The 22,164-nt window shown below is 36.1% G+C and overlaps 1 protein-coding gene across 3 annotated transcripts in view; it reads left to right on the top strand.

Annotated features, from left to right (window-relative positions):
- The window catches only part of SYT1 (synaptotagmin 1), a 351,884-nt gene that overhangs the window by 107,582 nt on the left and 222,138 nt on the right, over nt 1–22,164 (top strand). For all 3 annotated transcript variants that reach the window (XM_027661549.1, XM_027661558.1, XM_027661540.1), the window contains one exon: nt 19,632–19,693. The gene's annotated coding sequence lies outside the window, so the exon portion shown is untranslated. The remainder of the gene's footprint in view (nt 1–19,631; nt 19,694–22,164) is intronic.

Genomic DNA, 22,164 nt, shown 5'->3' with positions numbered 1-22,164 from the left:
ATTGTCAGGGGATGAAAGTTAGAGACAAAGTGTTATCGAATAGATAAAGGAATGAGAGTTTAAGAACTGACTTGGGAGCAGAAGGAGGAAGGCAAATAGAAGAAGAAAAGTGAAAAGATAGGAAGGAGATAGAAAAGACCCAAAGGAAAGGATGACAGCTGTTGACCTGATAGAAGAAGTTGATATATCACATGACAGCAAAAGAGGTGGAGGTGAACACCATATATAAGTAGAAGGTGTGAAATTCATTAGGCCCAAGAAAGAATTACTTCTTAGCCAGGATAGGAACTGAGCTGGAAGAGAACAGAACAGATTTGTAGTGAAAGAAATTGATTTGGTCCCAGCTTTTCACCCAAGGGCATTTGGATTGAACAAAAATAGGAAATGGAATTTGGAGGTTATAGGTCAGAAGATGAATGGAGGAGGAGGAGGAATTGCAAAATATATGTTCATTGAGCTGAAAATAGGTCTATATTGTTTTAAAAGGAGCCTCATATTTCATGAAATTCATCAGCTTTGTCCTGACCTCAAAACATAAATCTCTTGTAAAAACAGACCTAGAAGAGAACTAGCAGACAATTTACTTTTTGCAGAGTACAAGGTGTCCCTTCAGTCCCTGAACAGTGTTGTCAGTGTTATTAACACATCTATTTAAAAGCATTTATTTTCAAATAATAAAATCAAAATAGAAATCATTTGGCAAAAAAATCAGCAAAATTGCCTAAACAAAAAACAAACAATAATTTTTTCTTATGAGAATGTTACAAACTCCTATTTCTTAAAAATCAATTTTCTTAAAAATTGACAGCTAAAGAGAGCATAAATATTTCAATTTTTTTCTGTTGTGAAACTGTAAAACGTGAAAGGCTAAGTATCTAGGGAAAATGGAAGGTCTTTGGGCAATTAATAACCATGAGGAAGATCATTATTATCTCATAGAATGTATTCCTGCTATAGAAGAGACTAAGAGTTAGCATTATGAACCAACCTTGCTTGTACAAGGGGAATGTACAAACCAAAACCAAAAAAACAATCCTTACTTTCAATAACTTTTCATGTAATAGGTTAAATGCAAGACATTCCTCAGGCTTTTAAGAGTTAAAGTACTTCTAATACAGTAGGTAGCTAAACAATGAAAGCATGCAAGATTATCTAAAACAATGTCTGCTTTCAAATCACAATAAATTTTATAAAATTTCCATTTAAAAAAATTCCCGTGGTATCAGTGTCAGCATTGCAAATGTACTTTCGTGGTTTAGGAAAAGGCATGCTGAAAGAATGGCATGAAGGAGCCATTTTATGTTAAATACATAATTTTTTTTCTTAATAAATGTTCTAGTTGTCAATGCAGTAATTTTTAAATCATCAAAGATTGCTATTTTTCCATTTTGAACAGCTCACCAAAAGACCCCATCAGATATCAAAATCAATTACTTGAAATGCTTTTCATGTGTTTGAATATTTACAATTTTTATTACAGAATGTACTTTTTGATCATCATCATCATCATGACTAGGCCTCGCAAACGAAGATTTGAGAAGGATTCTACCCACACTTGCTACAAGTGTGCTGGTGGCTAAAAAGGCCAATGTGAGATAGACAGGTCCGGTTGCAAAAGGCACAGCAGAAAGACTCCTTAGGTGGTATCAGCAAGACACGGTTCTTTCTATGTTGTCTTTTCTCCTCAAGAATGATCCTGTGTGTGTTCTGAAAAGAAGCAGCAGCGTTATAGACAGTGTGTCTCCATGTCTCCCGTTTGGAGGCCAGAGTAGACCAATGATGATGATCAATATGGCCAAAGCTGAGATATTGTTTCAGGGAGTCCTTGTATCTCCTCTTCAAGGCTCCTCTCTTGCGGCAGCCAGTGGCAAGTTCGCCATACAGCACTTTGAAGGTAATGAGAAATGACCTGATAGCAAAGCCAACCTAACTTTTTTTTCCTAACTGATTTTCCAAATCTGATCCTGCTAAGCTTGAAGTGAGTTTTAATGAATTTTGGTATTCTGATTGGCTTCCCTGGTATAAGGTGAGCTTCTTTCACTTTTGGAATATCTGCTTCCTTCTTTAATTTTACAGTAAATTTTAGCTTCTTTTCATTTCTTTCACAAATCACCAAGACAGACGTGAAGCAGTAGCATTTGGGAGATAAAATGTATTTACTAGCAATGCAGTTTTATAGGGTTTCTTTAAATTTGGCTACTAGTCTAGAGCTAGAGTTCATCTCTACATAAAGAAGGGATTACCTGGTTGGTTCATTTTCTTGAAGATTCAAATTTAAGTCAAAGAAGATTTAAGATATATCTCGTATAAGAAGATTAAGGATAGATAAGACTCGAATATAAGTGTGTACACCAAGTATTATTTATTGGCCTCCTATAAGTCAAGTACTTTCCTATTAATGCATGAGATATTTTTCTTGTGCTGGTGTGAATTTTAGTGACAAAGAATAAGGTAATATCTAATGGATAGAGATATTTTAGAGGTGAGGGACAACACAAAGTAATTTAAGGGTATTGAAATCTGCTCTGTAATATCTATTTTATTTTTTTAAATATACCCAAATTTAATTATAATCAGCTTGAGAAAACGAAAGAAAAAGTCTTTCTAAGAAAAGCCTTTTTTTTTTTTTAATTTCAAATGTTGCTATTTTTTCTTTGAAATAGCAAGACTAATTGCTCCAGAACATTTTAAAATTGAACTTCTGACAACATGGGATCATTTTTAGTTTTGAAGTTAGATGATAGTTGAGATGCAGATCTTCTTACAGTGTTAAAATTTTGAAGAGAGCGAAAGCAAATCTCTAAAGTAATCTAAAAACACTATATAATATGTAGGAACCAATGGCAAAACATTTTGTTCATTTTGAGATGTCAAGAAATGTAGCCAAAAGTTAACAACAAAACTACGTGATAAGTCTAAGAGGTACACAACTAGTACTGAACAAGTGAACAAAAAAGTGCTCAGAGTCTGTAGAGAAGATCCAGGAGGTGATCCAGCCTCTGTTGCATGCTAGTATTATGGGAATTTTAGCACTGTTTGTTTACCTTCTATTGACATACCAGGAGTGGAAATAATTTCAAGATGATGAGACAAAACCATGCCAAAACTAATGTGTTTTGCTTGTGTGAAATCTATGTCTGATGGTGTAAGATAATAATACTTGAGATAGATCACCTGTCTCAGGGTATGCTTGGTCCATAAACAGACTTAAATTAACATGCAGCCATCAAAAATCAAAACTGTGAGCATCCCTGAGTAGAACAACAAAGCTTAATTAAAATTCTGTATTTTTATGTCAGATTTTGTCAGAAACCATCTGGGCCTTTTCCACAAAATTTTACCATTAGGGCTCTCTTCTAACCTGAGTACTGTGCATTGATTCAGTTACACAAACATGTGTTTAAGTACTGAAGAATTCTCAAAGGTTTCCAGACTACTAAAAGCAGTTGTGTATGCGTTTAAGCATCTTGCTGAGTGTCTTTACTTCTCCACAAACTATACGTATTGTTTAGGAAATTTGGCATCTTAAAGGAAAAAACCTTCTGATCATGTTAAACTGGCTAAATATAAAGTAAATAGCTGTTTCTTGATCTGGGGAGAAGCATAATTTTTTAGAACTGAGAAGTGATTGAAGTTAACCTGCCAAACATTAATCTAACAAGCCAAACCTTTAGTGTACTAACTCCTTAAAAATGAGGAGCAGTATTACCTAGGGAAAGTTAAAAAGAGAGCCATTGTGAGGCTCGAAGGAAGATTTGCTGTGGGAAGCTGCACAGTTTAATTTTACTAACCCACGGTAGAATCTGGTGAAGCAATCTGGTCCCTCTAATTTCCACTTAGCTGTATAAAAACTCACAAAAGCCGCACGACCACTGTAGAAGGGCAAAGCTAATACAAACAGGTCCATTTTCCCTTCCATCCCACAAATACTAGAAAAAAGTAGGAAAATCCTACCCTGCTCTGCTAGCTTCTGGGTATTTTCAACTAGCAGATTCTTTTGTTATTGTGAAACCTTATGACATTTGGGTGTTCTTGAGCTCTCTCCTACATACTTTCAGTGACTTTGAGATTTATGTAGCTTTTGACTCCTTGCATGAAAAGCGCCAGGATGTTTCAGGATAGTAGGGTGTGTTCTGCAACTTGTTGTCTTGGCAATGTGCAGAATATTGAAGGCCACTCCAGCCTAAGCGTTTTTCCAGGGTTGTCTGTGATTGCAGAGGACTGCCCTTGGTGTCTAGGGCAATCCCTTCCATTGTCTGAGGGAATTAATTTCCTTTTTCTGATACAGTTCCTTGATAAGTATTGGAAGTCTTGGGAGTTTCTTCATTTCATTCTTTGTCATTTCAAAACAGTATTGATGTCTTAGGGTTGGTTATGGAGGAAATTGTAAAATTACACAGAATTTTAGCTTTGCTTTAAAGAAGGTAGCTTGTACTAAGCAGGAAGATGAATTAGACTGTCCTAGCCAAAAAAAAAAAAAAAAAGTCAAATCCTCTAATTTTTTGTAGCAATCCTACTACTTTAGTTCTCAGGGAGAAGTGTTTTCCATACTTTATCAAAAATTTCAGGCCAGGTCAGCCTTCAGTACTGAGGACCCGCTGAGGCCAACTCCTGGAGCCCACAGAGGTTGAAATCCTTCCTGCAGGGTTCTTGACCTAGCTGAACTTGACTCTGTTTTGTCTTGCCTTTTCAGTCTTAATATGGTACATGCCCTTGGTCACCTTGCTTCAGGGGGAAGTCCCAACACCTGTAATAGGTTTAGTGGGACTGTCATCTCCAGTGCAGGGCTTCCAGTTACCTTCAGGCAGAAAACCGTGCTGTGTGGTCCCAAGTTTGAGTAGATCTAACTCGTGTTTCTCTGTGTAGTATTGCCTCCTGGACATACTTTTGATGCCTAGTCAATAACTGATAGCTGATAATTTAATTTGTTTCTGGCTCCCTCATTATATGAAATGAGTTAGCCATTTCATTCTGGATAGAAAAAGATCGAAAGATATTATTTTTATTTATTCTGTAAAATCAGAAGACTCAGACATAAAGTTTTCTATTGATCTTCAGAAGACTAGTGTAAGTGCTGTTTTTAATAAACAGGCTTGTGGTACAATATATGCCAAATACGCCAAATCAATATACTTAGCAGATTTCCAAAAGAGGTGTTCCTGTAGAGCTGCAACACAACCTTTTGCTTCCTATCAAGGTAATTATCACGATCAATTACAGTATCTTTCAGTATCTATTTTCATTACTTTGTTTAAGAATGTCTCTCATTCAGTCTCCATGTGCTATATCCAGGATGGAGCACACCATCTTCCTTCATTATTCTTGTACCATAAATTATATAGTGTTTGTTGTTCTTTCAGAATGGTGTACTGATCTAACTGAAGGTTTTTACACAGCCAAGGTGTCAAAGGCCTCGCTGCTTTTGCAAAATGCTGTCTCTTAACTGCTACCAGGGAGGCATCTAAACTGGGATGATCTTCTGTCTCCCCTTGAGTAATTCAAGACTCTCTAGCCCAGTATCTTAGATATGGGTGATCCAATAAGATAATACGTATTTTTGTAATGTAACATCACATGACATTGTATTGTAAAAGCTATACTTCTGTATATATTCAGAAACTATAAACCAATTACTTTTATAATATGTTGTTTATTCACACATTAAGTTTTATGCATATATTGGTATGACTGCACTCTGTTATCCAAAGTAAATATTTCTGTTTCAGTCTTTTAATCATGTCTGACATAAGCATGTGTATGGACTTTATCCAGTTATTGGTTGATGTGCTGTAGTTTGTAACCAAAAATTCTCAAATACATGCAGAACACCTATATACAGCAGAGTTGGAGCTTGATTTTTGCGAGATCTGGGTAGGTAAAGGGGGGATGTGTATGTGAGTGGATACGGCTTAACAACAGCATACTTGGCTGCAAATGCAGATACGTGTCTATACAGAAGGTAGTGTGATTTCATATAGGGCTACACAACATAAAAATTCCTTATCTTAGTACTTTAAATATGTAACACTAGTAGTGCAACAGGAAAAAAACAGCAAAAAGAGATTCATTATGAAAGTGAAACATAGAACATTAAAGAATTTAGAATTATTACGGAATTCACTTTATTACTTTTAAGCAACCCAGTTAAGTCTTGCAGTCCTTTGGCCCTTCATCTTTGTTTAAACGGCTCCATTTAAGAGTACATTTCAGTTTTGGCTGAATAATTCCTGTGCTGGTGAAAAGATGATACTTTGGGGTTTAGTAGGATAAACATAGTGTTATTAGCAGTGGTAACTGAACCACATTAAATGTATTAGGAGATAAGTTGTTTGTTTGTAATACCATCTTGCCCAGAGAGTTAAATGTGATGAGCCCTCTACAGATGAATAGTGAGAGCACTTGTATCTTCAAAGAATTTTTTAAAACAAAATGGTGAAGGAAATGAAGAGAGTGATATTTTTTTCTGTTTATAATGCCTTGGAAAAAAAAAAATCTTAAGGTGTTAGGGCCAAACAAGAACTTAGACTGTCCAGTAATTTAAATCTGGAAATCCAGCACAGTCCCAGAGGTGCAAACATTCAGTCCCCCTGGCAAAGTTTAGTAACGCAAAGGTGAAATTTTAAAAAACATTCAGGGTTACCTTGATTATTACCTAGTGCAGTCAGCATTTTTATAGACATAAGCTAAGGCCCAGTCCTATAGTCTGAACCTTATAAGTACTTCAGGAAACTTAAAATTGGCAGCATTCTTGCAAAAGACTGCATACTTTAATCCTGCAAGGTCCTTCATGATATTATTGTCTCTGCGTTATTAGTAGGGAAACTGAACAGTGACGTAAACATCATAGCAGAGCAAGACGGAGACCAATTTTGGATTACAGCTTGTTGGCTTCTAACCCTGTATTAACTCTGGTGATTCCACTCACCTCCGTAATAATAGCTTGGTATTCACTGAGGGGAAAGGTGGAAACAAGGAAATAAATATTTAGTTCAGCTAGTCCCCAGTTTAACTAATTTAAGAAGAATTCAGTTCCTACTTTAGTGTCCTTTTTCTGGTTCAGCTTTGAATTTCAAGCATAGCTGAACTTTACTGTTTCCCTTACAATATTTTAAAGCAAAACAAGGGTTTTTTCATATCCAGCCAGTGCTTTCTTTCCCTATTCTGTCCCGTTATGCTTGCTTACAGTGCTAGTCATGTGCCAAATACTGTCCAATCTTTGATCTTTTGGATACTTCCCTCTCTCTTCAGCTGTTTTTTTTAATATGTCTGCATGCCTAATTTCTTTAAAATCTACCTTTTAAGGATCCTCTTTTCTTAAAATTTTCAGTGATCTCTTCCAATGATTTATTTGCAAAACTAAAAATGAAACAGGCCAAGATAAGGGTATTATTTTTAATAGGTATAGAAGATGTCAATTGGAAGACCAAAAATCACATTAGTCTGTTTCTGTTGTTATCTCTCATTGCAAACTCACATTTGTGACAGAGCACTGGATAAATTACGAGAGAAGATCTGCATTTCATGTCAAGCAGAATTGCTTTGCAGTTAGAGTAATTTGATCTCTCTGCTTCCTTTTTTTACCTGTTCTTAAAAGTACTTCAAGACAATTTCTTACTGTGTGCTTAAAGGAACTGTTTAGGTGCACAGAATGGCAACTATCAACTCTTTGATGCCCATTTTAGTTTAAGGAGAAGGTGGAGAAGAAGGAGAGAAGGCATATCATGAAGGAACCAATGAAACCAGGGCCAGGGAAGGACATATTTGATTTCTTTGGTATTTATCCTCTCTCTGACTCTTACTGTTTTCTAATCTCTTGAATTTTCTGATATATGGACACCGAGCTTCAAGAAAATAGTTCACAGAGGCATTTGATTTCTTGATATATATCCATGTACCTGAATGTACCCCTAATGTTCCTATTTTAAGCTGTAAGGTTGTTCTGTTCATAAAGCAACATTTCACATTGCATCTCCATGTATCACAGAGCTTTGCTGAAGACTGACACTGCTGTGGATTGTGTTACTGCATTTTAGGGGAATTAATTTTGCTTAAGAGCCCATGCTTCAGTTATTCTTGAGACGGGATTGTAACCTTATAGGCAAAATGCTTATTTTTGTCAGAAGGAAAATATACTGACAGTCAGCTTTGCCTAAGTATGTTGAACTTGCATATTTAATGTAATTGTAAAGCATAGATTAGAAAATTGTCTGCATACTTTACAGGTGATAGTAGAAATTGATTAAAGGGATTGATTCTGCCCTGTGCAATAAAGTATTTATGGTCATTACATTAATGCCAAAAAGCACCTGTCAGCTTCAGAAAGGGCATCTGCTGATTTGTTGACAGGCAATTTCAAGTTCTCTTTTTACAGAAACTCATATTAAGGGCTTCTGTGAACAAGGTGATCTTTAACAGATATTTTCTTTTTGCCAGATGCTAAAATGAAATTTTAGATACATCATTTGGTGTTTTCTTGATATATTTAAAATCCATGCTGAGAGATGTTGAAACAATCATTCTGTGTAACTGTGTCTGTTACACTGTCCCTTCCTATCCATGAATGCAGTTATATTCTCATCTGGCTCTTTATCAAAGCTGCATTTATATGCACCTTTCTTCCCTTACATCTGCTTTTTTTAAAAAATAATAATCTTGAAACATGTTTAGTGACATCTGCTGAATTCTGCATTGGATAATTCAGCAGAGAACTTAAGCATTTCAGTGTTTAAGCAACTTCCTTCTTTTGGGATTGCTGTGAGTTCTGTTGTGTTAAAGCAGTTTGATAAAGAAAAAAGAAAGGGAGATAAAACCCCCTCCAGAGCTAGAGTGACTACAGAATTGGGGATGGAACTGCAGGAAACGGACAAAGGAACTAAAAGTGTCATAACCTAACTGCAGTGTTGCTCCCCTGAATTATTTTAGGTTAAGTTTGCCTTCTCTAGATCCCTCCTTAAATCTCTAATATAGCCTGGTTTAAGACTGTATTTCAGTATTTGGTGTTCAGTGGCCAGGCTTGCTTTGTCAGGAAAATAGATGAGGCATATTTTGGATAATGATGTTCTGTGTTGAGGTAGACTGTGTCCCTGCCTCAAGATGATTCAGACATTTGTTATGTTTTCTAACTTTCTGCTTCTGCCTCTTCTGGGCCATGGTTAGTACAGATTGCTTTTGTTTTATAGTCTTAGCTAATGTGTTTGCAAATTGCAATGAAAGAATTTCAGAAAATTGCGCTATACATCAGCAGAGACAGAACAAATGGTTTTTCCGTTCAGACTGCTCCAGTTTGCTATTTGAGTGCAAATCAGTAGTTTTTATGAAGTGGCTAAAGTTTGGTCTGACTAAGTTATATTTCAGAGAATCTAATAATCAAGAATTAAGCAGGTTTCCTCAAGATGGATAGGAAGATTAAATTAGAGGGTGGTTTATGTTAACATTTGGCTCTACAAAGAGGAGAAATATTGCTGTGTGGAATACTTAGCTTCATTAGCAAAAGTAGCCCAATTAAAATATTTGCCATATGTTTTTTTTTAAGTATTTCAAATAGACTTTCTTGAATTTTTCTTGATTCAGAGATGCTAACATTAAATGTGACACATGAGATGGTAATTACAAGGTAATTATTTGATTTTCACTAAATAGACATTTCCATTAGATTCCTTATGGCAATATCTTGCTGAGGAAGTTGATTTTATAGCGAAATACAATATCATGATGTCTTTTATTTGCTCAATATGTAAGGAACAATAATGATAACTACCTCTTTTAGTGTTCCTAGCCATCTGTACCTCAATGCTCTGCAATGTCTGATGTGCTACTTTTTGATTGGGCTATCAGATTGGCTGAATGTGGACTCGATGTTTCCTTTCTTTCCTTTCATGTAGACTTGAAAAACCACCACTTGTCTTTTATCCTGCTTTTTGTAATAATATCTTTGCATGTAATCTGCAAGGATTGGCAGTTAAGCTCTTCTGTCGCAGCCCAGAGTGACACCTGTAATTAAAAGGTCTGCCTGAATTCCCCAGTCTCTAGGTTTCTTCTTGTAGTTTCACGATGAGAAGAGTCATGGTGCTTCAAAGTTTCATCTCTAGTATTGCAAAATCGAATACATTTGTCAGGCATGTGCACACACTGTGTAAAGAAATGGTTTAAGATACTGAAGTTATTATCTGTTGATGATGTTATATAATGATGAATTTAGACCCAAATCCTGGCAGCTATAGGCTAGTTAAAACTTCTGCGTGCTTCCATATATACATGGAGATGAAATTTACTGTAAATACCAGTTCTATGCAGTTAGTTGACGGGGACAAAAAACCAAGGTAGCCAGGTAGGATATTGCTATGTGCCACTATGGAAAGTAGCATGACTTAGACACACTACACTGAAACATCACCTGCACTTGTATAAGAGCTCTGATTACTAAATTCTATCCCAGCAGGCTGACAACCATTTATTTCAGGGGTATGAGACATTCTTACTGAACTGTGCAATTGCTACTGAGTTGACTTTGCAGCTTCTGGGAATCAAGGTGGCATTTGCAACTGTGGCCGCTTACATACCCACCTAGTACTTCTCATAGGTTCTTGTCATATGTCACTCAAGGTTCACTCTTGTCATTTAGGTTATATGTTTCTTCATCAAGTTGTAGCCTGACAATAAACTCCAGTTTGCATTGCTCTTGGCATTCACGTTTTATACTCATACAGTACATCTGTCAACTATTTTTTTGTGTGGTTTAGTTTATTAATTAGTTGGCCTCTGTGTGTAGGCAAAAGTTAAAATGCAGAAGAACCAGAAAGATCTACTGACTGCTCAACTTGTTTTTGAGGAGCAGTGATACTGATCAGCATGTCTCTTTTGGGTTCTGTAGTGGTGCTATATACTGCCTTTTCCAGGAGACACCTCTGTCTGCTACAATGACAGTCACTGAAAACATAATGTTCTGGACAGTACTAAATAAGAAATACATTTGACAGTGTCAGGAGTAGACTGTGACAAATGTGAGTATAACAGACAGTTTTGGGAAACTGATCTGTTCAGGTCTCTAATTTCAGCGACATCTCCACAAATCCTGTTGTTGTACTATAACATTGTAACTTATCAAAATTCAATTTTTAACAATTGCTTAATTTTTTTTTTTTTTTTTTTTACTAACTGTAAAGAAGGCTAATATTCTTATATGCTGAGGAAGACAGAGAACATGGTACAAGAAGAATTTGTTTTTTTCCAACAGACTTTGTGATGTTTATACAACAGGCTCATAATAGTAATCCATTCTTGTGATAAGTGTCTCAAGGACAGAAATACCACAGTTAATTTTTTAACATAAATAATTTGAAGGTTGAAAACATTTTTTTTTGTTTTTAACTAATTGCTCATGATTTTGTCATCCTAATTGTCTAACCATAAGGTTGTGAAGTATTTCCGACAATTATGATATAACACTTTGCTTCTGCTGACTGCAAAAAGGTACAAAATATCATTTATTCTGCATAAAGTAAATCTTCATTTCAGTTGATGTCTTTTCATTCTCTTATTAAAGTGTTGTTCAACAAAAAAGAAATGCCAGCTGTGACAATGAGAGTAGTGAAATTGCACATGAAGGTTTGAAATAGTAGTCTTGGGGTATGAAGCTCCCATATACTTACAGAAAGGTGAAAGGGAGCCGACAGCAGCTGCTGTAGAACAAAGTGGGTTGCATGGTGGGTGCAGAGCAAGAAATGTTGAAATGAATGTGAGAGATCATGGGTACCAGCTTCGGAAACGGATGTGCCTGTTTTTATATGATTTGTTTTGCTGCTTACCAGAAATCTGGGCAGCATGTAGGCCGTTACTTTTTGGATTAGTAAAGGAGGGGTAGGCAGTTACTTGAATAAGTCTGCTTAGAATTTTCTCTTACTCTTTGAAGGGATGCATTTAAATGGCCACCAAATATTAAAGTTTTTGCCACTGTAGATCTCTCTAGGATACTGTAGAAAGGTTATTGGAACAATTCACCCATAGATTACACTACTTAATCTGCTGAGGTGCCGATACTCACTATCAGGTTTTATGGGTGAACTGCTTACCTACATTAGTACATTTTTGTAAAGCAGAATTGATAAACAAACAAACAAACAATAAATAAAACCCCTCACACCAGACTTCCAGAACAAAAAGATCAGCAGCGTTATGTAACATATAATCACTTCCTGCAGTGGATATTGCAGCAGGTTCTTTCATCCTTTGATAAAAACAATTAGATTTTGAATCTCCAAACACTGAAATGCAACTGAGTGTGTATCTACTAATGTAAATATCTTTGTTATCTTTCTAGGAAGTATTTAGGAGACTGACTAAAAACCTTCATTATGCTTCTAAATAAGTCTTGGTCTGTAGCTGTAACAAGCAACCTAAATATGACATCTGAAGCCAATTTTGTTAGGAACTATTTTCTTATTATTTCGTGTGATAAAAGGTGTCTAGTCTAAGTAGTGTTATGAAGCAACTCATGGAGAACTGGATTTCTTTTTTTCTATATTGACTCAGAAAATAATGGTAGCTCTATATCTTATTGTCTAGAAAAACCTGAAAACATTTGGAATTAAATTTGATGAAATGCCATGTCAGGAGTGCTGGTTGTTTCAGCTGAAGTTTTGAAAACTTTCGCTTAAAAAAATGAAATTTCACTCTGATGTATAAAGTTTTTAGGGCTTTTTATTACTAATAAATGTTAGTAGTAGTCTCATGTGTTCATATTTGCAAATGGAAAAATATAAGCTTCATGTAAAGTTTGAAAATTCTGTTGTTTTCAAAAAGAATGGCTAAAAACCCAGCAATCACAAAGCAAGAATGGCAAGCTTGAACGGTGAAGAGCAGTTCCACAGTTAATACATGGCAGATGTAGCAAAGTGGTTGAAGTGTCCCTACATAGTGTGAACACATCCAACTTATCTACTTGAATGGTCTGTCATATGCAAAGATTTCCTGGGAGTCAGTGCCACATTTGGTATACATCTGTATTTCTGATACATCTGCCAGCCCATTTATACAACAGGACTACGGTAGTTTCACTGTGAAATGAGTGCAAGTGGAGGAAGAAACACATATTTTCTTGGATAGATACTGGAGCAGGGGGATGCTCTTGCTACCCTAAATTCCCATAAGCCTTTGGCATTTCTGTATATTGCCAAGAGTTGTCATAAGAACATAAGATTCTTATGACACCTCAAGATGATTCAGATACCCATTTGTGACTGGCCATATCATCACCATTAATAGGTTTTCTTTCTTGAAAAGAGAATCTTTTAGTGCCTACTGATTCATATGATTGTTTATTGATCGTGAAGTTGTGATGCTGACCTAAGTGTGGTTGATGGAAGTATCAGAGTGGATGGCTCTTTTAACATCAAGCCAAGCGTGAGGATAAAGCAGAAGCTGGAAAAGGCTATTACTGGGCAACAGGAGATTTGAATCCACCAGGATCAAAAAGAACCAAAAAGGGCAGCAAGATAAGCAAGATATGTTCTGGGCAGTGCTAGTAGGAGAAACAGAATCAGTAAATGTGAGAAACATCATGCAACTGGGAGAGAGAAGGGACATTTGAAGAGCAGGTAGCACTTACTGAGGGTTAGTAGATGCCTTTGCCTGTGTATGAGTTGTGTGTAACAGAAACACAGTATATCAGATGTAGAACTAGTCAGATTCCTATGGAAAAAGGACCATAGAGCCTTCATGGAGCTGAGACCCTTCATGCTTAGAACTGAAATTTTGAGGAAGCTATAGGTGAGCAGCATCTTTGAACATTCAGTAGAAGGTAACTCAATACAAGTGAAAACAGGCCAAAAAAGCAACTTCATTGCTAGTGTTGTAAAAAGTATCCCAGAGACAAATTCTGCAATGAACAGAGTTCTTTGCTAGGCGGAGAAATCCCTAGAGCTGAAAACTGTGTTCAGCTTTGAAATACATGGGTCACAGGGTAGGAATGACCAAGACACAGACTGAATGGGCAGAGAAGGCAGGGCCTAATTACTAGTTTTGTCTCTAGTGGCCACAGTGACTCTGTATGTGTATTCTGCTAAACTGTAGTCTGAAATATATAAATATTGCATGTCAAGACCTAAAAAAAGCTTGCCATCTAGTTAATATCTGTAAACTCAAATAGCTATCCAAATGGCAGCTCCGCTATATAGGTACTCTGTCTTTACATACTGTGCTGAATAAGTGCTCAATCTATATGAATGAGGGTGGGAGAATTTCTCCTGTCCCACCAGGAAATGTGTGGTACAACCACTATCTTCCTTTTCATCTGTTGCTCCATACTTCTTCCTTGTCTTAGAAAATGGCTCCATGTCTTGGTTTATCTCTTTCATGTCCTGTTCCAATAGTTGTTTCCTTTCTATTAGCAAAAGCATCCGTCCATATTTACCCATCTTCACAAACTTACTCCCTGTCCTGGTTTTTCCTTCCAGTTTTAAGTGGACATTGAATCTGTCAAGTTCTTACAGCCATCTCTCTTCTCTGGACACTGACACCTAATGGCAGGCACCCATCTGAGAGTTTTATTATTTTTTTAAAGCTGTAGTTTGTTTTAAAACCAGCTGGACTGTTGCAAGCCAAAATGTGAGAACTGGTGGGTCTATTTTTGTGTGACATTTACTGTGTTAATCATGTCCCGTGTAAAGTCTGAGAGACTTTCCAGAAAAGAGGTCCGTAGAAGTACTTGGCTTTCCTACCTCTATTTGCTCCTTTATCAGATCGTTCATGAAATTGGCAATAAAAATGTCAATAAGTATTTCTCTTTTTTTCTGGTTTGCTTGCTTGCTAGAGAAGTTTTTATTCTGGGTTTTGATTTACAAAGTATCAAAGACTATGAGCCTCCTTTCATTCATTGTTCTGCAACTCATTTGTTTATGCACAGTCACCTCTACCATGGGATGTGTACCTCTTTATCAAATAATATGTCTATTGTTTTTACTTTTTTCTACTATTCTCCATCATTTCATACAGGCAAGGAGGCAGGCTGATGGTGTGAGAGGAAGAGTGCTGTCATCAAATATGCAGTAACTTAAGAGTAGTGCTATTTTGTGAGGTGTTTCTGGTATGTGAAGATGTATTTACAATTAGTTTCTGTTTGTTATATTACAAACCTGAATTCAGTGAGTAATGACCTCAATAGTGCCTGTTTTAATGTAATCCCTGCTTGCTGACTGCTGTTCCAAGAATAAAAATTTAAGCCAAAAGATTTAATGAAATCCTTTGGGATTAGTGCTCACTGGGCTGGGGAAATTGCATATCAACCTTTTCTCTGTACTCTAACCATACGGCTTTGTATTTGAATAGGAGGGTGTCCAATAGAGAGAACTCTGAATTCATCAATAATTTACATTTTTTTTAGTTACAAACCTGGTATTTGGGATTCTGTTGCCATAGCAATCCATCTGGGCTTGAACGGATAGTGTTTTAAGTGATGGTTGTATAGAGATTCACAGTGTGTGCTTTAAATCCCTTCTAAACTAATCCTCAGATCTCTTCTGTGACTTATTTGAGGTTTCAACAAAATCAATGTTACTCACAGTAAAAGTTGATGCTGAGCAAATTAAGCCCATAAAATATTGGAATATACATATGATTAAGGACTGTAAAGTTCATAATGTGTAACAATTTCTATTTCAATATGTGAAACGATTAATAAATGCCCACAACCCCATTTTTTTTCAAAATACATTTAATTTGTTGCACATAATGCAACTAGAAATTATTCAGACTCTGTACTGGTTATTAGCTAATTTAAACTTCATAATCAAATGCTAGCCTCATTTTCCCAGTTGTCAGTTCTATGTTTTGCGGGATGTCAGTCTGTTCATAACGCTGTATAACTTCCACTTTCAATTAATCTGTTTTTTTCTCTTATAAATAGTTCTAAAGCAGAGAATAAAATTTGAAATTCCCATTTTCACTTCTAATATTGCTGGGCTTGGATTTTTAGGCTGTGCTGCTAAATTCAGTATGCTAAACACCAGCTGCTTTTTGTTTGAGGTTTAGTTTATATTTTCTTGTTTTGCCACCCTAAATTTCAAAACGGTTTATTCAAAACCTCCCAGATATACCAAATAAGTGGATGTCTTTAGGTTTGATAGATGGTCAATAAACTGAACAAACCTAGGCTAAATTTCAGCTCTGTCAAAGCCAAAACCCTCCTCATTTCCATCATATTCCTTCATAACAAAAATGTTGTCCAATTGTGCTCTGGAACTGTCACTAAGCCATAATGATGATGTATTAGCAGCTTTTTATTACTCCAGAGTATAGAGATTCAGTTTGCAAAATTATTCCTCAATGTTTGAAAGGAGAGAAGAGTACTCAAATAACAGCCATATGCTCTACTAATGAGTGTTTAGCCTATAATCCTAAATACACAAAAAGTGTTTCTTTATGGAGTTTGTAAATGTTCACATAGTTCTTCATGGATTTAAAAATAGTAATGAAATAAAGAAACTGCAGATGGCCCAAGATAGCTTGAAAAATCTTTAAATTACCTTGCAACTTCCCTTTCATTTTTTGTATCGCAGTTCACAATGAATAGTGAAGCATCTAATAAAAGGAGCTTATTTTCGCCATGATTCTGTGATGCTAAAAATGTTCTTTGTCACCTGTAATAAATGTAAATCCACTCTCTTTCTCTATGAGTTAAACAAGAGTTTCCTGAGAAAAACTGCAAAAAATCCTTTCCCTGCAGTGGAGTAGGGTTTCATTTTGTGAGCAGATATGCATTTACAGTCTTAAATTCAGTGTTGCTGACTGAACTGCTTTTATTTTAGAGGTCCAGTTCTGCCCCCGTTTATTGGGACTGTTTCTACAATTGGTTACCATAAAGGTAGCTGGGAATAGAGAGTTTAGAATTAACAAAAATAGGCTTTTTTTGTTTACTTTTGCATATCTGTATGCTAACTGAATTAAAAATTAGTAAATGAGTACTTACTCTAAAATTAAACACCTTAAAGTATCTTCTGTAAATACCATTTGTTAAATATAGATTATACTTTAAAAGGATATTACAAGATGTATTCACATATATCAAAATGTGGTTTTGTTGATATTTCCAATGGTTTCATTAGGAAACGTCTTCCCTTGCAAATATTGTGAAATGAAAACGGAGCCTTGCAAGACACTAGTGGTATGACAGATGCTATTTCTAGCTCTGGAAATATAATTGTCACTGCAGGGATCTCCTGCCCTGAAGACTCACAAGAATCCATAACCAAGGGTGAATGAATTAATCTTTCAAAACATCTAATCAAAAATAGCATATGTTTAATAGTAAGCAATAGAAACACATTTGAATTTCTCTGGTGATTTTTTTTAATCTTTCTCTAGAAATGCAAGTCTTTCCAGTTTATTTCTCTCCATATATTTCAACTCTGCAAATCCTTACAAGGAGTGATGCTATTTAGACTCCTTGATAAACGTTGATTTTTATTGATGGGGTTTTGTTTATTTATTCCAGATCTGCGTTACATTTTTCGTATCCTTTGGAAATCAGACTGTCAGCTTCAAAGGAGCATGTGGGCTGTCTCTTTTTGTACCTAATGAAGCACCACACTTACTCATGGTTTTGCTTAAATTTGCTTTTCTAGCAATAACTTGTATTTTTATTCAGTTATTTACAATTAATGCTGAAGTAAACATTTATCCTTCATTTCCATTTTCTGTCTTTGCAGCAGAAGGAAATAGCAAATCTTCTGAAAGGCTCAATAATAATATGGCACAGCTTGACACAGACAGCTTAGAGAAACAGGGGAAGATTAAGACAGTGTACCACAGAGGAGGTGTTACTCTAGGTGTTAATTTCTCTAAGGCACTTGCAGCTATCTCTGCTCAAATGCAAGTTGTACACAGGGACCTGAACTAAAACCCTGGCTCTGAACCCCAGGAGAAGGTGGGGATTAGAGTTTTTTTACTGAACGTACTTTCTGAGTGTGTCTGAATTCCAAAGCCCTCAGTGTGGGAAGACTTGACATGACAACAAGAAGAAAAGTTTTGATTGATTCCATTCAAGAGATATTTGAGTACAGTAGTTCAGATTAGGTCTGTCTTAGCCTGTACCATGACATTTTATACAGCTAATATGGAACACCAAGCTAGGTAAGGCCTGCTAAGGCTATTGACAGATTAATTACAAACTGTGGGAATGAAATTAGCTATGTTTTACACCAGCATGGGAGTTATTCTAAACCCTTTGGAATAAGATTTCAGATTGTCATCCAGCTAACCTTACGTCATTCAAGTGCTCAGCTTCTCACTGATGTCTAGGATGTAACAAAATGGGCTGTTAGAAGAGCTAATCCCTAGGGCTTAAAGAAGTTTAAAACTTAATACATAATATCGTATCCTTCCAATTTACAAATTATACAGCCTTTAGTTCTAAACAGTTTATAATTGTTGCTTAACAGGTTTTTTCAGAAAGCTAACATTCAGATGAGGGATTTCTGGGATGTCATAGATATTGGCAGAACTATACAGAAAGCAATATTTTATTTTTTTTTTTGCTAAAAAAGAAGATAAAATTAGTTTTTTTAATCAGTTATGGTCTGAATTCTTTATTATTTGAGTCATGAAAGATGGTAGCCTGGCTAGAGTGAGATGGTGGATGGAATCATGATTTGCCTTTTTTAAAGACAAAAGTAAGGGCTGGTGTGCTATAGTTTGACAGTTTTAGATAACAGCAATTTCATTTTCCTCTGACAAAGTTGATGTGTAATCAAAGATGTGTTTGTCTGTCTTGGTAACTATGTATTTGGCTTCCTTGTTTAACTACACTAAAATTGGTCATCTCACTAAATGCCTTCACAGCTTGATCCTGCTTGCTCTTTCACATCAGTGATGCCCTTATTGCAACCCTTATTGCCCATCAGTCCCAATTTTTCCCTTCTCTCATGCAGCCTTTATTCATGAAAACTGTTAAAAGTAAGAATCTGCAAAGCCAGTGTGCTGTGTTCTTTCAAATCCTGCCTTAAAACTACCTCTGTTGTGATGCTGGTAAACTGCCCAAGAAAGCCTGAAGCAGCTGGTGTTCTGTGTTCAGTGCTTATTATGCTAATTGCCTGCGTGAAGCAGTGGGAGTGAGGCATCAGACACCCCTCTACAGCTTGTCCCACTCTTCTCCAAAAGCCATGGGGGAGGCTGTGGCTGTCATTGGACGTACATGTTCTTTCTTTCTTAACTCCTCAGTGTAATGGGGTAATCCAGCCAAGATCTAATACAGCATGAGAATTTAATTTTGACCAGAGGATTGCCAGCCTCAGAGATGTGAAAGCCTGTCACCTTCTTGGAACTGAGGAGAGCTGCGGCTGCCCAGATGAAATTCAGCACCTGCAGTTGAATTTGGTCTGAGGTTTCAAGAGAGATTTGTTCCCTTAACCTGTGGATTTCCCTTCCATGCTGCTGTTGTGGTACCTTAGACTGGAAACTGTCCTTTAAGGAAAAGAAGCAATGTGAATTTTCTCTGCTGGATGCTTTCACAAAAGCCCAGGGCTTTAAATCTTGGAGTAAGCCAAACTTAAATATGAAAATGGCAAACTTCTATGGCACAAATGAAACTAGGTAATTAATTTTATAGAGATGATAAATACATGTATTTGTTTTTCTTACAGAAGCTTGGAGCCCTGAATAAACAAAGAGAAGAGAGTTAAGCACACATTCTCTACTGTGAACAGTAAGTGACCAAGTTACATACTACGAAGCTTAACACTACTTGCACTTCCTTTTTAAAAAATTTTCATTGTTTCTTATTGCAGTTCTTTTAACAAGTATAAGAAATTAGTGCAGTGACCATTTCTTCATTTTATCCAATGTGGTTTCATTTCAGCGGAGTAGACTTTTATTACTCCTGTAATCATTTTAGGTAAGAGGCCCAGATAATCCACAGGATACGTCATCTCTGCCCATACTGAGATTATTACCTTTTTCTTCTTAGTAAAAGTGCATTGTAATAGAAATTGTGATAGATAGTACGAAACTAAAAATAGCATTACACTAATATTTGCTCACACTTGAAATTTTGGAGAAGAATGGATGTATCCCTGTAGTCTGATCCTGTTGGATCGATGCAGGAGCAAGAGAGTTTTATGGGTTTGTGTAACCTCATAATCACTGACTAATTGTTCTGAACTGCCCTGGTCATAGCTGTGCTGCTCTTTTCACAGTACAGCCAATCTCAATGCACTGGCATTTGACAACTACAGCTTTTTAAAACATCAAGAAATTAAGACTACCTGCTGAGACAAGAAAATGAACCGTGTTTGTGTTGTGGATGATATTATTAGCATTGTCCTAGAAAAAAATCTTAGGCTGCTGGTGAAGTACCAGTCATGACAAAGTAGAGAGGAGACACTGCTTTCATTGCCAATCCAAAGTAATATGCCCTGGAAAATGTAGCTGGTTATACGGGTGTATGTATGGGTGGATATTAAAAGGTATCTTTTGAGAACCAAAGCAGATGAATATGTGTTAAGGCATTCAGGCATTTCTATTAATGGTTCCAACAAAACAGTTCTTCTGTGCTAGGTGCCAATAGAACCTGACTTTTTTGTGGTAGAAGATTGTGGATGGTAAGTAACATGCAGAGAATATGTGTTCATTAGCACTATTCTACTTATAGAATATACATTTGACAGCATATGCAATACAGTTTAAGGAAGTTTATTGTCGTATACAAAACCTCTATTCATTTAGCCAAACTGGCATATGGAACGGAGTAGTTTTAGATAGAAATAAACCTTGACTAATTTTTGACAAGTAGTAAAAATAACACTCTTTGTTGGAAAAGAATGCGTGTAAACCTCAATAGCAAAAAAATGCCCATTACCTCTCTGGGCAACCAAGTTTGATGATGGGTTTTAGCATGAAAGGAAATGTGTTACATTTCACTGAAGCCAAAGACAACATAATACTTATTTGAAAATCAGTATGGTTATTTGTACAGTGTACTAAACTGTGCTAGCAGTAGGCATCTTCTGGGTATATGCCAAATGATACCTATGTTCCAGAGAATCATTAGAAAAAAATACAGTTGTAAAAAAATTCTCAAAACTCCTACTTATCTATCCTTTTTAATTTTCCATTGCTTCATTTTCTCTTCTTTCCCCTGTGATTCCCATTGTTTATGTTCCCTACATGCTATCACACCTTTTGTCACCCTTTATCTTTCCATTTTTTTGCCACGTAGTCTGTCTTCTCAAATTTCATATTTTTGGCTCACATCTCCCACACAGGGTTATCTCCTCTTCCTGTTGGCAGAGCTGCATTGCAGAGTGTTTCTGATCTTGGGCAGATTTTAAGTTTGCTATTTGTAGGACCAAATAGATTCTCTGCACAGTAAGAGTGTTATTGGTATTATCAGGTCATAATGCACAGAATAATGCCATATACCTATATCTGAGAAATTCGCAAAGGGTTGCAACATAGTGTAATATGGGTCAGCTCTTGCAATTTTTATTTGACATGTGGAAAGATATGGTAGAACTTTGGGAGTTGTTATTTAACACATGAGATACCTTCAACCTAATCAATTATGCTTTGCTCCTCCTGGATCTTAAATTTTGGCAGCATGTTACATGCATAAAAATTAGCAGCTCCAAGCAATGTGTATAATTCAACTGATATATGTACAGACCTGCTTGTGAAAAGTAAATTTCACTACTGCAGACACTTGAAAATCTTCTTCTCTCTTGTATTCCTGTGTCAAGTGGCCAGAACTCAAAGGCAGCTGTTCAGAATAGCATGGATTTATTTGTGTATAGTGAGAAAAAATTAATCAAATATTATCGGTGCTCCTTCACATACAAATTCTTTCTCTCCCACTGGCAGAATAGGTTGACAGAACCTTTTCATTGAATCTATCAGTTAATTTTATCAGTCATGGTATTATAATTATAAACTACAAATAATCTAACAATGAATATATAATTTAAAAAATGAAACTCTACAGTAGTTATTTAACATTTGTAATGTGTAATTTATTTAACACTCTCTTTGGAATATACATGGGAAATTAGAATAATAAAACAGAAACAAAATTACACTTGCCTCTCATCCATCATCAGTGAGGAGCAATTTTACCAGCTTGATCAGGCTATATATTCAGCCATGTATGGAAATTCATGTATGCTACCTTTGAGTCTTCTT

The sequence above is a fragment of the Corapipo altera genome, unplaced genomic scaffold, assembly GCF_003945725.1.
Source record: "Corapipo altera isolate COAL_440 unplaced genomic scaffold, ASM394572v1 1, whole genome shotgun sequence".
NCBI classification, from domain to species: domain Eukaryota; kingdom Metazoa; phylum Chordata; class Aves; order Passeriformes; family Pipridae; genus Corapipo; species Corapipo altera.
Note: the sequence above shows the minus strand (reverse complement) of the source record. Positions and strands in the feature narration are given on the sequence as shown.